Genomic DNA, 18,359 nt, shown 5'->3' with positions numbered 1-18,359 from the left:
AAAAGTTCTAGCTTCAACTACTTCATATTTTCTTGATCTAGGTCAGAGTGGGAGCCACCATATTGAATATTTATGCATAATTGAATTATACTTGGATATCAAAACTTTTCTTAGCATTGTCGTCTTGAAACATAGCAAGGCGAAGAGAGAGATTTAGATGTAATTAGATGAATATATCTAGAAAAACTTCACTTTGTCTTGGGGGATAGATAAATGATTCTCAAAATGGATAGGATTGAGTCCCTCTTAAACAAGGGAAAAAAGCCAACCTCATCAGGGACCCTATACAACCAATAGAAGCCTCCACCTCTTATTAAGGGACCCTCATGTCTCACAAACTTTACAACTCAAACTTGTGGTTTTTTATATTTATATTGCCATTTCATGTTTTCTTGTTTTATACTACATTTAATGCTAGAAAAAATATGGCACAAAGTTATCGAGATATCATCATGTGGAGAACCAATTGGTATAACAAAGGCTCCATTTTTAATACTTTTTGGACAAAAACTCTCTTTTGATGTTGATGGTTCAGTCTCCCTAGTGATACATTAACACTAAAAAATATAAGTAGAAATGTAATGATTTATTTGTGTTAGGTCCCTATAATAGTAGTGTAGCCTCTATATTTTTATCTTTGCATCCCATAAAAGCTCACTATTGTTATTTTTATGCCCTTACATTATTATTGTTATGTAGTTCCTAATTATATTTTGACCCTTTAGAATCCTATATATACTAAAGAGGTCACATCATTTGAATCATCTAAGAATTGTTCATTTATGTGATGTAAAAGGAGGTTGACCCATCGAAATGGTTTATTATAAATTTTTCTATCTATATTTTCTTATGTTTCTACATTATTTTGATATGAATAAATAACATTTGGCATCGAAGCTCTGAATCGTAGGGTTTTGCTACTTCAAATAGGTCATCATGGAATTTTTTCTGTATTTTTTTTTATGAAGCTCCAAACCATGATATTGTTACCACTTGGATTCTAAATATTGATGAACATCTGGTTCAAATTCCAGACCTTGTTTCATTACAATATTAGAGATATGGTGCAAGGATGTTAGGGTTTTTATATGCTGCATAATTTAGTCTCAAACAAGTGTCCCAAGAAAAATAATCATTACTTTCTCTTTGAGCATCATATTTGAATGATCTAAAAAGTAATTTAAATTTCATAGATTTTAGTGTTTCATGTATGAGTTTGAGTGCCAAAAGTTAAATAGTGACATGTGGTGTCCCATACATTTTTCTCTACTGAATCAGTCTATAATCAGGTCATCATGGGAAATTTGACATAGATTTATTTTGGAGGATATACTCTTGATGTAACTTGTGGGGTGTTATAGACATATTTGGGAACTTCAACCCCAATCTTATATGTCAATAAACTAGGGCTCTTTAACCACTAAAAGTGTTGTTTCATACCCTAAAAGATCATGGTCAACTGATTACATCATTCCCCAAAAGTTCCACCTAAAAAACCATTCAGAACTGGCCTGAAATGGACCATACTAAAGGCTCCACTATCAGGGTACGATGCATACTGACTTCTACACTAGCTAGGTGTGATGCATATTGAAGAGGCCTTCTGTGGGGTGTGATGAGCGAGAATGGACAAATGTCCAAGAAATTTTGCTAAGTGGATGCTCATGGAATCTTCTAGAAACTTCTCCTATGACACTTGTTTCTCTGAATTCGCCCAGGGATGAGTAAGAGATCCAAGAAATCTCCAAGTGGAACCAAAAACAACAAGTGGAATGACACTAATAAAAAACCCAGAGATGACTCACACCCTTGCAAACATCTATAAATGGATCCCTCATCTAAGAGATTTAGAGGCTGGAATTTCGTAATTTGTAAGGAAGCGCTGATAGTTTGTATATGAGAAAGAGTGTTGTATTATTGGGTGATCTCACTTTTCATGAGGCAAAGAGGGCTTTGATGCTGGGTGGATGATGCTGGATTAGACAGCTGGGTTGTAATTCTCCCTTCTATTTTAATAAAGTTCTTTGAGTTTTCCTCCATACAATTGTGTATTTGTGAATGTTATTATTTGTGAATGCTATTGTATGTTCGTTGTATTTCTGATTCTGCAATGCTTATGATATAATATATCAAGATGCTTTGACAGTGTTTTGTTACTTTGTTTCTATATGTATTCTCTAAGCAAGATAAGTAGGAAAAGAGGTGCAAGATCTGTCAAGGGAGAGAGAGATCAAGGAAGGAGTTAAGTGGAAGATCTAGGTTGGTTCCTTTGCCTCTCTCTTATCTATCATACATAGAGGAAATCACAAATTGCTTTAAACTATTTGTTTCTAGGATAGCTGCCAATCCTAGAGGGCTAGTTGATGGAAAAGACACTAGTTTTCCTGGAAACAAAATGGCGACTCCGCTGGGGATTGAATAGATGTATGTTGGTTATTTTTGTTTGTTTTATAAACTATAGATGGAGCCTAAAGTTAGCCAGATATCCTTCGAACTGCTCTTGCTCTGCAATTGCATAGTAGATGAATGCTGCTTCAGTCAATCTCCGGTTTAGTTTATGAACTGAACATCTGACTTACAAACATTCTAGATGCCCTTGTGGTAGCTCAGTAACCTCCCAAGATCATACCTCTATACTTTTATTTTTACATTCTATCATAGCTCAACTTAACTCACTGAAATCAGCTGCAAATTCGAGTTAAAACCCATCTCAGTTGCACTCCCTTGCCCATCGCACTGTCTGTCACTGCCTGCTAGTATGCATTGCTCCTCCCAAGTCTGAAAATTATGATTCATCCTTGTTTCTGTGAAGCCTAGGTATGATGACTGACTGAGCCTATTTCCCTTCTTGAAATTTGGGGTTTTTGTCCTTATTTTTAGCATTGTTTAGTTGTTTTGCTGCTTATGAACAATACCTCATTACTGAAGCCTCCTTGCATTAGATAGATCAGCCTCCATTGACTAGGATTAGTAAATGTTTTTATGTATTTTTCCATCATTTACGATCCTTTTTCGAAAAGTTTCTTAAATAAAATTGTCATTTTGGTACAAAAGGTGTCGTAACTGTCATTTTGTGTCAAAAAGAGAAGTGTCATTGAGTCTTCCTTCCCTAGATAGTCAATTGAACCTTTTTGTCATGTATTTGATTTGATTTTTTGATATTTGAAGTGTCAAACACATTTTCTATTCGAAATCGAAAAGTGTCATTTAGTCTTCCTTTCTATTTTGAAAAAGAAACTGTCGAAATGTCGCTTTGAGCAAAAATATTTCAGATCTTTACTACATTTAGTTTTCTTTTTTGGCATTTTCACATTAAAGAGAAGAAAAAAACAAATACATGCATTTGCATTTTCATTTAGACTGTGCGCAAAAAATGATTTAGGAAAAGTGCATTTACTGTGTGCTCTTTGCTCTTTGTTTGAAAGAATCGCAATCTTCTTTCCTTAGTAGCTATGATTTTCATTGATCAAAATAAACAACAATTGTTTATCATTGTAGACTGCATATTTAGGAATTTTAAATCTACATCATGCGGTGAACCATTGAAAGGAAAACTTTTAAACAAGATCAACTCTAAAATAAATTTCAATGAACTTAACAACGCTTGGGAACCTAGCACAACACATTTAGAGGTCTAGGCTAGAGACTTGTTCCGGTGTCATAAAATCTAGTAACTATCATTTTCATTGAAGGTTGGGTGATTCCTCCTCCTTGATACAACAAGTGCTAGCATGGACTTGTGCTCCCCGTACCATTGCATATATATTGTGAGACCACAATAGGCTTATATCCTTTATCCATAGGAAGCTATGTCTGCCACCCTATCGATCACAATGCACTGAAAACAACATTCGGGAAAATACTGCCGCACATAAGTCCTTGGTAATTTCTCTTTAATTTGTCACCAAGGTGTATATTGCAGTTTTGCAATTGGTTTGGTAATCCCTCTGTCTAGATCTCCAGAGTAGTCACTTTCGTTCCTTTTTGACTCTTTAAAAGAAAAGGTCCATTTGAGCACTTGTCACTTCAGGCTCATTAAAAATCGAAGGGGACTAGAGTCATCTTTAATGTTTTCTAAACTCTTAAAAATTGAAAAAGCAAAGTTGTGTCAAAGCGTCATTAAAATTTATTAATTTCGGAATAACATCCCTGTTTCCATCGTTGATCTTAGGTTGAGATAATGGAGTCCACCAATCATGGAATCCTTTTTGAGGGGAATCGTAGTCCCTTTTCATCTTAGGGAAATATTGGTGCTCCTCATATGGCCACATTGTCCCTTCCGGGGCTTACCATTGGCCTGCTAGTATTGCTATTCTCGACCTTTGAGGTTCAAAATAATGTGATTCCTCAGCAATCGAATCAGCATCCTGTTGATGCTAAGGTTGACCCCTCGCCTTCTTCTTCGTTTGTTTCCCCCTCCCCTTCTTCATCTTTGCTTGGTAAAAGTAGTGATGCTAATAACCAAGTGGCTAAGAAGAAGAATAAAGGTAAGGAGAAGAAGAAGAAGCCAATCTAGCAAGGGGGCAACCAAGCAACCATATATTTGGATGCATCAGCTGGTGAAAATCCACACATTAAAACTCCTAAACCTAGATATCCATGCATAATCTGTAGAGGAGACCATTTTCATCGAGATTGTCCGTGCATTCCTCGGATCTTGAGAGAATGGTCCCCCCATTCGCACCAATCGGTGTCATCAACCTCTACTGATCATGTTGATAATACACCATCAACTAGTGATAGTGAAGTCCATGAACAGAAAGGAAAAGTCAAAGTTCCATGTGAGTTATGTGAAGGGAACCATACACTTCCCCGTTGTCCTTTTTTGGGTGAGGCCAAAAGAGTCTTGCATAACCGTCCTGCTTCACCGTAGCGACTTCCACCTGGATACAAGAAACTCTCCCCTAGTCCTTTACTAGTTGAAAATCTGACTGACTTAATTGAACCGTCGGTCAAAACACCTATCGTTGAAAGTGAATCTTCTGAGCCCATATCGGAACAAAGTAAATAGGTCGAGATGGTAGTTGACCCAGTTTTACCTTCAGAAGGTCATATCCATCCTCAAGAGAGTGCAAACAATACCATTCAAATTCTCTTTGTTACTTCTGAGTCCGATGAACTTGGGGGCAATCTGCCCGTTCCTTCACAACAAGAAGAGAATCCCCCAGTTCCCGCTACTCAAAGGTGTTATTTCACCCGTTTCTTCGGTACCCCCTCCAAGTAGTCTAATCGCTTCCTTTGATTGGAATCGACTAGTAAGATCTCGCCTTCCTTCATATGTACCTTTTCGTATCATAGTACAAGTTTACAAAATGATCGTGTTAGGCACTATCATAGATGAGGGTGCGTCAGTGAGTATCCTTTCCTCAACTAATTGGAAAGCGCTTGGTTCGCCATCTCTTACGCCTGTTACATAGAATTTATCAGGCTTTAACAAAGGAACCAGTCGACTGTTAGGGATCCTTCCTAAGTTACCGATAACTTTGGGATGGAAAACCATTCACCTGAACGTGATGGTAGTCCCAGGACCGTTAGATTAAAATCTACTCCTTGGACATGACTATGTTTATAACATGGAAGCTATTGTTTCAACACTCTTCCGAAAGATGTGTTTCCCGCTTGAAGGCAAAATTGTCACCATTGACCAACTTTCATTACCAGGTTCAAGCACAGCTCCAAGTCAACCATCATCCCTAAATGGTCCTTTTATATCCATGGGGTCTCTTCAACCTTCATTCCGTCCACCTAATTACCTCAAGTAATCTGGTGAATGTAACGAAGCTTCGGGGGCATGCACCCTTATCTATTTGGCGGATGAACCCAACCGAAAAAATAGATCTCCCTATAGGTTATGTGATTGGTCTAAGAAACCTTTCACCTTTTTCTATTTTGTGGACGAAGTGCAAGAAGTATTTTGTCTATTCCGTGGACGAAACCATCCTGCATAACCACGGCAATTTTCCATATGGCTACTGGAGACTCTCCTTTTCATCATGTTGGGGGCATGCAAACTTTTTTATGCAAGCTAAAAATGATCAATTCCATTTCCTAGTTTTTTTTAACATTTTAGTTGTTTAGCTTCTTAGGTTAGGTGATTGGTCTCACACACCATTCACCTTCATATATTCTGGGGATGAAGCAAAGGAAGTGTTTTATCTAACCACTGATGAAACCGTCCTACCTAACCTCAGTAGTTCCTTAGTTTTTTAGTTTTTCTAGCTTTTAGTTTGATCATTTATAGTTCACATAAAAAGATAAACCCACACTAAGCATAGTTTCCGTAAGGTTCAAGCTCATTAAAAAATGAACCTACACCCAAATAGAGCATATCTTCCCCCAAAGTTCAAGCTCAGTAAAAAATGAACCTACCTACATAGCATATGTTCCCCTAGAGTTAAAGCTCGGTAAAAAATGAACCTACCTTCGGTAAATAACCTTTGTGATTTCCATTACATCAGCCTTTTGAGCCATGGTTGTGTTCCTACCATCACCTCCATTCTTTTGGCCGATCATATGGTTCCACTTGATTGTTTACCCTTTTGAGGAACAATTGCGATGAGTGGTCCTATTAGCTACCCTCTTCACATCACCATGTTTTGAGAAGTTCCAAGCTTACTCAGAACCACTTGCTATCCTAGACACCACTCGTTCCTAAAAAACGAGTCCTCTTTAACCCTTTTCAGACTCTGTAAATATGAAAATATTGTCAACCAATTGGCCTCTCCAGCTCGTTAAAGTGATTGGAAGCACCATCCCTCCTGTATATTTTAATCTTTTTCAGACCTAAGGGATTATCTCACAAATTTTTTTGAGTGTTTATCTTTTTCGGCTCGCTAAAATGATCAAAAAGTCATCCCTTTTATATTATTTTAATATTTTTCAGACTTAAGGGATTATGCTACGAAAAATAACTACTAGAGTTTTCTTTTCGTCCCTTTTCAAACTCTCTAAACATGAAAAGGACCGAGTTATCTTTGTTGTTAAACTCGATAAAAAAATCTCGACAAACTTGTCCACCCAGACAAGAACGAGTTTCATTGTCGTTAGACTGGTTAAATCATAGCGACAGGTTTGCCCGAAGGGCAAATTATAGAACAAGCATATCTTATCCTCCTCAAGGTTGACAAAAATAAAGAGGTACTGGTCAGCAATGACTGGGGAAAAAGGGAAGAAAACTTGAAGAATTTTATGGTAGCAGGTTGCTCTTGAACATGACACTTTCACTCCATCACCATGATTGAGTCAGGTTGGGTTTTTCCATTCACCTATCATTTCACCATTGGTCTTTCACACCATCCATTTTTTGAGTTAACGCTACCAATACATATCAGTGTCGCTGATATGTTCAAGAGAAGTCATGCAGTGGAGAATTCACCATCCAGTTAATGTCTCATCCACTGCAATACCTTCAACCTCCATTTTTCATGACCACCACTCCTGAACCTTGTGTTATTGATCGTTTTCATATCCAGAAAATCATTTGCTTCATTTTGCATCATAGATGTGGGATACATTAAGGCCCTCCTATGGCGGGTCACTTCTTGTCGACATCAACTCATTATCCAAGAAGTTTACTTAGAAACAACCCTTTCAGTACTTTGAACCTTGCATGCCTTAACAACAAGTTTCTCACTTTCGGCGGTAGGTTGACATCAATGGCCTTCGACCAAAATATTTTGCATGGTGTTTGACATTAGATCATATATTCACAGCACGTGAATTGTTCTGTAGTACCTTGAGGGTCATTATCATTATCGGTGATTCCTCTCGCATCTGTTAACAACTCACTTTATTGGCTGGTAATCTGGCGATGTCTTTCTATGTTCGACTTCAGAACATCTTTTCACATGGATCGACTTGTACATCGGGTGAAGATTAAACAAGTTTGAAGACCCTAGATCTAGTTTCATCCATTCGAGCTGCGATATATTCAGGAATATAAAGACATCAAATGTACACAGAAGCTACACAGATGGTCATCCAAGCCAAGGACGATGACCCTACATATGAAGAATCAACAGTCTGCAACTGCAGATGATTATCTGTTCTATGTACATGAAATGAATTTATAAAGCTAAGCATGGGAATTACTGCCTCAGCTAGATCATGAAAATTATATGATGATGATGTGTTGTATTGTATCTTATACAGGTCACCTTCTAGTTTCGAAAACCTCGAATCCTCATGTTAAAGCATTTCACCCGACATCAAATATTTCCGAATTCGTGCTTTAGGGGCCAACTATTATAGACATATTTGGGCACTTCAACCCCAATCTTATATGTCAATAAACTAGGGCTCTTTAACCCCTAAAATTGTTGTTTCATACCCTAAAAGATCATGGTCAACTGATTACATCATTCCCCAAAAGTTCCACCTGAAAAACCATCCAGAACTGGCCTGAACTGGACCATACTGAAAGCTCCACTATTAGGGTGCAATGCATACTGACTTCTACACTAGCCAGGTGTGATGCATATTGAAGAGGCCTTCTATGGGGTGTGATGAGCAAGAATGGACAAATGTTAGAGATAGTTTGCTAAGTGGATGCTCATGGAATCTTATAGAAACTTCTCCTATGACACTTGTTTCTCTGAATTCGCCCAGGGATGAGAAATAGATCTAAGAAATCTCCAAGTCGAACAAAAAAAAACAAGTGGAATGACACTAATCAAAAACCCAGAGATGACTCACACCCTTGCAGACATCTATAAATGGATCAGGCTGGAATTTGGTAATTTGTAAGGAAGTGCTGATAGTTTGTATATGAGAAAGATAATTGTATTGTTGGGTGATCTGAGGTGAAGAGGGCTTTGATGCTGGGAGGATGATGCTAGATCAGACAGCTGGGTTGTAATTATCCCTTCTATTTTAATAAAGTTCTTTGAGTTTTCCTCCATACAATTGTGTATTTGTGAATGCTATTGTATGTTCATTGTATTTCTGATTCTGCAATGCTTATGATATAATAGATCAAGATGCTTTGATAGTGTTTTGTTACTTTGTTTCTACAAGTATTCTCTAATTTGGATAAGTAGGAAAAGAGGTGCAAGCTCTGTCAAGGGAGAGAGAGATCAAGCAAGGAGTTAAGAGAAAGATCCAGGTTGGTTCCTTTACCTCTCTCTTATCTATCATACATAGAGGAAATCACAAATTGCTTTAAATTGTTTGTTTCTAGGATAGCTGCCAATCCTAGAGGGCTAGTCGATCGAAAAGACACTAGTTTTCCCGGAAACAGGGGTTGGAAACAAAACAATGAGAGCTAACTCATGGAAAAATTTCAAACATTGGGAGGCAGAAATCATAGAGATACAATAGTTTCAAGGTCAACCATATCAACAAGGTCAAAATTAAGCTCTTGAAAGATGTGTTTTTTAAATTTTCATTACGTTTTTTTGAAAAGTCAATTTGAAGTTGCAGTTAAAAATAGAGATATTGTATGCCAAATTAATAAATTTAACTATTTGAGATATGATCCATCTAAGCTGTTGATGAAAAATCCTTTGTGATGACTTTAATTGTAGTGTCAATTTACCTCCATATATGTCTATTTTTTATGTAATGAATGTAGAGAATCTTAAACACTACGATCCATTATTATGTATATTAGATGGTTAGGTATATTTGAGAGAACATGTAATTTTGTAAAAGAAATACATCAGTAGGGTTAGTAGAAATTTTGATATATTGTTTTAAAAGGAAAAATTCCTTGGTAGTGTAGGGAGGAATGTCAGAGAATATTTCTTCATCTCTTTAACAAGTAAGAGGGGTTTTGGACTAATTCTATACTAGATTAGTGGGTTCTCTACAAACTACTTAAAAGTACCATATGTCTAAGTCTATTTACAAATATATGTACAATTCCAACTCAATACGAAAGAGGTGTGTAATTCCTATTCATACAAAAACCATCATTGCACTAAGTAGAAGCCACATGAAATCCCAATACTCACGTATGGGGATCTATCTATCCAAGGCTATCTAAATATTGTGGAATTCTAGAACCCTAATCATAATATTTTTTTCTTAGAAAAAATCATATTCCTAACCTATGTAACTATTAAGAGGAATGGAATACTCATACATATGAAATAACTAACTTTGTTCTTATTGTAATGATTATTTTTCCATATAAATAGAAAAAATAAGTGAAATATCACAATATAATAAAAGTAGAAGATGACATGTAGTAGCTAATTTAAGTCATAATTCCTATTGTAGTTGAGGGTAAAATTTCCTTTCTTTATATATCATTCATTTTAATTAAATAAAAAAGTACAAGGTATAATGTTAATTTCTGATCATATTTCACCTATAACATTTCGAGAACTATATTTTAAAATTCAATATATTATCTTATATTTTTCTTTCACATTCTTAATTCCAGGACTACATCCTAAAATTCAATATATTATCTTATATTTTCTTTCACATTCTTGGTTTGGTTCAATATTTTAATAATTATAATAATAATCTTAATATCTTACTAATAAATAATCATTACATCATATAAAATAATCCAATACTATCAAAGAATTTTTGTGACCAGAAAATAATTTATAGATCTTATTAATCCTTCACCAGTACCAATCCATCTTTTTATTTATACCCAACCTATGGCAGAAATACATTAAAGTTAAGAAGCGTTAATTTTCACATCCATGAAAATAAATTTATTAATTAAATAGTTAAAAATACTTAAAGTGAACCTGCCAGACATGGCCTTTATAAAAACAAAGACAATAATAATGAATACTCTATATGAGTGTGCATTCTAATCTTGAGAATGTGACCATTTATATTGAGAATGCAGCATTCTAATCTTGAGAATGACATTCTCATTTATATTGAGAATGCAACAACTACATATCAATAGGAGGGATATGAGCTTATTGTTTAGATTTGATAAGGTAAATTGAAAACTATATATAAAATTTATTACAGAGAAATCTCAAGATTATTTTCTATATATGATTACTCAAATTTATATATAAAGTATCAATGTTAAAAATATATAGAAGGATGTTGATATTCAATATATAAAATAATGTGATAATTATTAAAATGTTTTTTAATTTTTTTAAATATTAATCAAATTGAAAAATAAAAAGTAAAAGATAATTTTATTGTGACAATTTTTTTTTAATTACAAATAAATATAAATATTTTTATATTAATTTATTTATCTTATTCTTAAAATAAAAACTTCAACAAAAATGTTACTTACGAAAAAGGAATACCTATAACTCCTTATATACTACACAAAAATTTACTAACTCTAAAATTATAATATGATAAATAAGCTCAAAGTCAGATTAAAACGAGAGAAGAATTGGGTGAAAAATATTGGTGACTAGAACCAGAACATTTAAACTCAATAAGTGCTCATGTGAAGCTGCTAAATTATTGATTAGATATTTAAGCGAACGACGACAAAAGTCATATGATTCTTTTTTTATAAGTCAACTAAAATAGGTGAATAGATAACAATATGAATAAAAAGACGATGAAAGGTAAAAACTTACCACCACAATCGACAACCGAACACAACAATTACTTTATTCAAGCTCTCTGTTAACTAAATTTGTTTCTATGTTTATTATTCAAGCTCTCTGTTAACTAAATTTGTTTCTATGTTTATTAGTTTTCTTAGTATGGAAATATTTTAAAAATTTAACATTAAAAATATATATATATATATATATATAAAATATTTTTTATTATTTTATTAATATAAAATTATTTTATTTCACAATAGAAATATTTCATTTATAGTTCTAAAAGTAAAAGTGACATATTTTTATATATTTTTTATATTAGATTGTAATATTAATCATTTTAGATTTGTTTTAATTCTTAAGTCTAGAAAGATCAAACCTCTTTTCATTTTAAAAGAGGTTCGCATCTTAAGGAATTTGATCCATTTAGTTGCTTGGTAGTTCCAAAGTTAAAACGAATCTAGAGTGGTATAATTATTGATTATAATTATAGATTTTATGTTTTTTATTTTATTTTTGCGAAATCAAAATGTTAAATATTACAACATCTCTATCATACTTGGATCAACTTTACATATGAACCTCAAATCTTGGATAAAATATAATATTATAATATTTTTTAACAATCCCACCCAATAAAAAGTAGCCAAAGAAGGGGGAAATACTAATTAAAATTTAATATTATTATATTTTAACTAGCATCTCTTGTACCACCTCACCCTAAATATTACAATGTACTCAATATTTCCCTTTACCCCTAATAGTTTTATAATTGAGTTTGTTTACTTTCAAACTTCAAATATAATGAAAAATTACAATAAGAAAGACCATGGTAATTATTGGGTAAAATATGATATTAGAATATTATATTTTACCCAATATATCATAGTAAAAAGTGGATAAGGGTAGGAAAAAATATTAGATAAAATATAATAATTAGCCAAAGGCTTTCTATTTCAACGTAAGGTGGATGAGGATTTTTTTTTTAATCGATATCCTAGATTGGTTATCAAGGTAATATGCTCAGCATATCCTTCATCTGAATGTTTATCATTGACTATTAAAGAGTTCGTTAGGTTCCATTAAAGACTTGGGATTCTTAAGGGTTAAGTAAAATCAAAGTTAATAATAATATTTTTGTTGCAATAGGTTTTTTTGTTATATATTTATCGATTTAGGTTTTTTTCCTAATATTCCCCCACCTTTGAACATATCCATACAAATGTATCATCATTTTCTACAACTAGTTATGTTTCTAAATATAACATCAAACTAAGATTGATCTAGGCTAGTTTAATTCCCCCCTAAAATAGTTTATATTCCACATAAATATCATGGTTCAATACCATGAATTCTTAAAACCATTGATCAATACCATGGCTAATTTTTAGTTATATTTTTTTTAATTTGCATAGGTTTATTTTTATTTTATTTACATCCAGTTAAAAGGTTTACATTACATTGCTTTATACATTTTTAGCATTTTATATGCATTAGATCTTAGATCAAGGAAGGAATTACATATATCCCTCATGCTAAAAAATATTTTTTTTAATTGCAAATACTTTATCTCACTATATAAAGTCATTAAAATAAAGGTGAGAATTAAAGTATTTTATTTAAGGGCGACATTGATTTCTAAAGTAACCTTTCAGTTTTTTTTAAGTGATGTTAAGCACAACATCAAGAATCCAGTAAAACAATATCAAGAAAAAATATGATTTTTTTTGTTTAAAACCCACAGTTGAATGCATAAATGAATTCAACACCTTGAAAAACCGGTGGGACACTGGAATTCTACATATTAAACAACTTGAACTTAAGATTTTAAAAATCTCTACATGATTTTGAATAAAATTAACGAGAAAGAATGTTGTGAATAAAAGCCATTTGGTCTATAAATTAGACTACACTTATATTTATATATATTTTTAATTTTTTTTAATGTAACTAAACATGACAACATCTTCCTTATGTAATGGGTTGTACAGCACCTCGTGGGGCAGCAACAAAACAATTCAATACAATGAAAATGAGATTATAAGAGTGAAATTATTGATGTTTTATAATGCTTTTAATTAAAACTAACTAAATATTTATAATCATTTATGTTTTTAAGCGCCACATGTCAACTCAAACAATTCAATGCAATGAGAATGAGATTATAAGAGTGAGATTATTGATGTTTTATAATGCTTCTAATTAAAACTAACTAAATATTTATAATCATTTATGTTTTCAAGTAGCACATGTCAACTCGAAATTGAGGTAGGGAAAGAATTACACATAATTCTGACACAGAGTTATAGAATGGACATATTGCTTCAATAATTATTTTTGGAAACATAACTTCCAACCAACAATTCAAACAACTTAATATAAATACTATTACATTCAAGATCATCGTATCTTCCATAGTGAAACTGCTAAAAGGGAGAAAGATAATCATAGATGTGGAGGGATCCACTACTATAGTATGAGTACTCTTTGATGAAGCAACTTAGAGGAATGTTTGTGGTACAGGCTAATCATTTTCTTGTCCCTAGGCAGGGTGATTAAATGCAAACTAGTATTTGTCATTTCTATGTGGGTAGGATTATTAAATGGAAACTAGTATTGGTTAAGGAACAACTTTTATAGTTGAACTCCTTGCTATATGCGCTATGAGGATTTGGTTTTCTTTTCTCTAGTAGGATGATTAAATGCAATCTAGTATTGGTCAAGGCATAAATTTTACAATTGAACTCCTTGCGATGTGGGGTGCGATGAGAATTCCCTTTAGAATTAGGTGAAAGTATTTAGATTATTTGTGGATTCAAAAGTCCTTGTGAAATGGTTCAATGGAAGAGCCAACTTAAGGGTCTTTCATTTAGAGTCGTGGCAAAGGAAAATCTACCAAATTTTTCATACATATAAGGAAAATAATGTCATAATAGTAATGTTACCAAAAAAAATTGTTATAAATACTAGATTAGATTCCTTGTCAAAGACGTCTAATGATAATGTAGTGTAAGAAATTGAATGTCATGAATTTTGATTTTTTGTAAAATAAAAAATTATAAATATATCAATAGACAAAATTAGGAGTCTGTCTCGAGTAGCTCAAGTGGCTATTGGAATGAACTCCCACCGGAGCAGAGATCTTAGATTCAAATCTTGTACTACTTTCCCAATAGCGAAATGAATAATAGACATGTAAACTCAAAAATAAGAAAATCATACTCAATTTACAAAAAAAATTACAAATTTTAATAATTATATCATGATATTAACCTATCTCCCATTCCAAAATATTTTTAAAAACACTCCTCTCCTTATCCATCCATTTAAATTTTCGATAAGTGTTATCTATCTTTTCGTTTGATTCACTAGAGAGCCAATTGAAATTTTTGTCCCATTAATTTCATTCACTGAAAGGCCGATTTATTCTATTGGCCGGAAAGACTGAGAAAGTACTAATCTGATCGCGGACGGTGGCGGAGACATTTGCTGGTCTATAAATTGTTGGTAAAGTATTCTAAATTTTCAAGTTATGCGTCTTTGATCCACAACAATGAGCCATGCAACATGTCCTCCATAGTAACCAACACCTTGTGTTTAGAGTGGACAGCTTCAACTAAAGGTATAGAAAGGATATAAAATCTCTGCAACCAAAGTAATTGGTCACTATACAAAGCATTAATTATGGTTGCATTAGCATTTAGAGTATAATTTTCAATCATAGAATTTTAGAGTTTGGGTTTCCTTGGTAAAACGATACAAGTTCGTTCCTATTACTTGGTTGCATTTTAATTTCAGTATTCCAAGTCGCATTTTTGCTTTTTATAGTGACCGAATAGTTTTTATTTTGAAAAATGCTAATAATATGAAGTATCATTGTTATGATTGTTATTGTTAATGTGTTTTTTAAAAGTTGTTAGGTTTTATTTATTTTTGTTATTGTTAATGTATTTTTCAATTTTGTGAGAGATTTTTCGGCGAAAATCACATGAAATATCATTTGTTGATGTGTTTCGAACCAACCAGTGTGGTTCATCGTCAAGACAAGTTGAAGAAACAGATCCAACTTAGCATGTTACATAGTCTGACCAGAGCCTCCAATAGCTAACTGGACCAATGGCTAGTTTGACTCAATGACTGGGGTCAAAATTATTTTAATAATTTAATTAGTTATATTCAGGACCAATCCCTTAAAAATATATAAAATATTTTTAATGAGTGTTTAAATAAAAAGTATTATTACAAATTATAAGTTAATTAGTATTTAAATGGAAAATTAGTTACATAAAAGACCTTATAATATGAATAAATTATATGCATAAATATAAATATATAGAGTAAGTATATATATATATATTATTTAAAAGTATTATTATAAGTTAATTAGTATTTAAATGGAAAATTAGTTACATAAAGGACCTTATAATATCTTAATAAATTATATGCATAAATATAAATATATAAAGTAATATAAAATAATTTTAATGAGTGATTTTCCATTATTTTTTAAGTTAGTTTCTATTCATTGCATTTGTGTCAAGTATAAGAAGATTATGGAAGTTAGGGGGAGATTTCTATGTTTGAATTTTCGGTGGATTTATAGGTTATTATATACTAGTTAGAGTTATCTAATTTTTATAATAAAATAATTATTATTTCTTGACCATTGGGTAATTGGATTTTATTTTTTACCAGCATATATAAAATAAATATCACAAATATTAGTTTTGATAAATATACTTATAATATTACAAATAATATTTTGATTGTGCATGTGACTGATATAAGCTTATTAATCTATATTAACTACATTTATTGATGTAATTGTACTAATTTTAATTTTATTCAAATAAAATCTAATTAAATTTTAAAATAAATTTAAAATTCAATATTAAATTACAAGTATGCTAATTACATTTTTACTTTCCTATCCATTTTTTTGAAACCAAAAAAAAATCAAACAAACATTACATATCACCCTGAAAATATACCAAACCAGAAACCTTTTTACATCGAAGTCTGACCTTGCTTATAGATTAAAGAACAATAATGGAATCAGTTCACATCACCTATACTACCATGTGTGAGTGCCCACCAAAAAAAATCAAACAAACATTACATATCACCCTGAAAATATACCAAACCAGAAACCTTATAGATTAAAGAACAATAATGGAAGCAGTTCGCATCACCTATACTACTATGTGTGAGTGCCCATTCAAAATTATAGGTTCAAGTTATGTTCTGCAACATTTGACCATAGAAAACTATCCATTAAAGAGCTGGTCATAAAGGTGTTAAGAAAACGTTCTTGAAAGTCGAATACATCAAACATAATCTCATTTTCTTGCAGATTTAACAATACAGAGTCTGGATCGAAAATAATAAACGTATTGATCTGGAATCCAACCTCACAGCATCAACGTATCTTGTCTGTCATATCTTGGGCTCTGTGTCGATTTGTCTCTTCACTCGTTTCTCCTAAAAAGATGGCTATTGCCGATGTCCATTCATTTATCGGACTAGGAGGCCTTCCACGACGCCAGTGACGGAGATTTATTTCACCCATTAAGCGACAGCCGAGCCGCTGAACAGCCGCGTGGGACGACTTGAACCTATAACGCCGCATAGTTTCTAGGATGAATTCAATTTTCCGGAGGCCATCGACGCTGTGCTCCTTAACGTACCGGATAGCATCATTTGGAGTCGCGCAATTATTTATAATGTCTTGCATGGCCTCGGTGGATCGGACGAATGTGTTCCTCGGATTCGGTGGGTCGCAAAAGCCTTTTCGTGCAAGATAACGCGCGCGATAATTCTGTCGTCGAGAGATACGCCACAACTCAAAGTTATCAAACATATCTCTTAGTTCTAGCACTCTCCTCCTGTACATTCGCAGGATTAAAGAATCTGTCCCGCACTTACCTTTCACCTGACATTGAAACCATTAAGCCCACTTTCTTATTACAAACGAAAGAATCGTTATTGATAATAGAGTTCAGGCTTCTGTAATCCATATCAAGTTAAGAAAGATTTTTCGGCGAAAATCATATGGAACCATATCAAGTTAAGAAAAAATTTTCGGCGAAAATCATATGGAATATCATTTGTGACACTTTTCAAACCAACTAATGTGGTTTATGGTTATTGATGTTGAAATATATTTATATAAATTAAATAGAATAAAATTACTGTATGATTTTGCGATTTTTGATTGAACATTTCAAATCATTTAAAGTAGTTCATATTTATTAGACAAAGATGAACCACAACAAATAATAATGTGACTAATGAAAAAGACATGAATCACAATAAATAATAATGTGATAATTTTCAAATTATCTAAATTAAAATATGAAATCATAAAAAATAAATACATTAATTCTTTATTTTAAAATATTGTTATTAATAAGAATATAAAGAATTAATATATGGGTTAAATATATATATATATATATATATATGTATTTTGAAATATATGTAACAATATTTTTAATTATAGAAATTGTCATAGAGATTTACCTCATTTTACCGATGAAATTCTTGACTTGTAAATAACTTTTATTACTATATCATTGACCACATGACAATAATATAAATTATCAATACACATGCATGAGTATAACATGGGCAATATGAATATAGCATGCCTAATATGATGAAGTACTGATATAACATTTTCTTTATTTAATTCAATCTGAGATACTATTAATTAAAAAAACATAATCATTTTAGAGATAAATCTTAATTCTTAATCTGTCAATATTACTATAAATTCTATAGAAGCTAAATATCCACCATCTATCTAATAATTACTAATAGCTAAATATCCACCATCTATCTAATAAATACTAATAACTA

This window comes from Pinus tabuliformis, chromosome 7 (assembly GCF_031772625.1).
Source record: "Pinus tabuliformis cultivar Carrire ecotype Pingquan chromosome 7, CPIR1, whole genome shotgun sequence".
Taxonomy (NCBI): Eukaryota; Viridiplantae; Streptophyta; class Pinopsida; order Pinales; family Pinaceae; genus Pinus; species Pinus tabuliformis.
The sequence above is the reverse complement of the archived record's forward strand: the minus strand, read 5'-3'. Positions refer to the sequence as shown.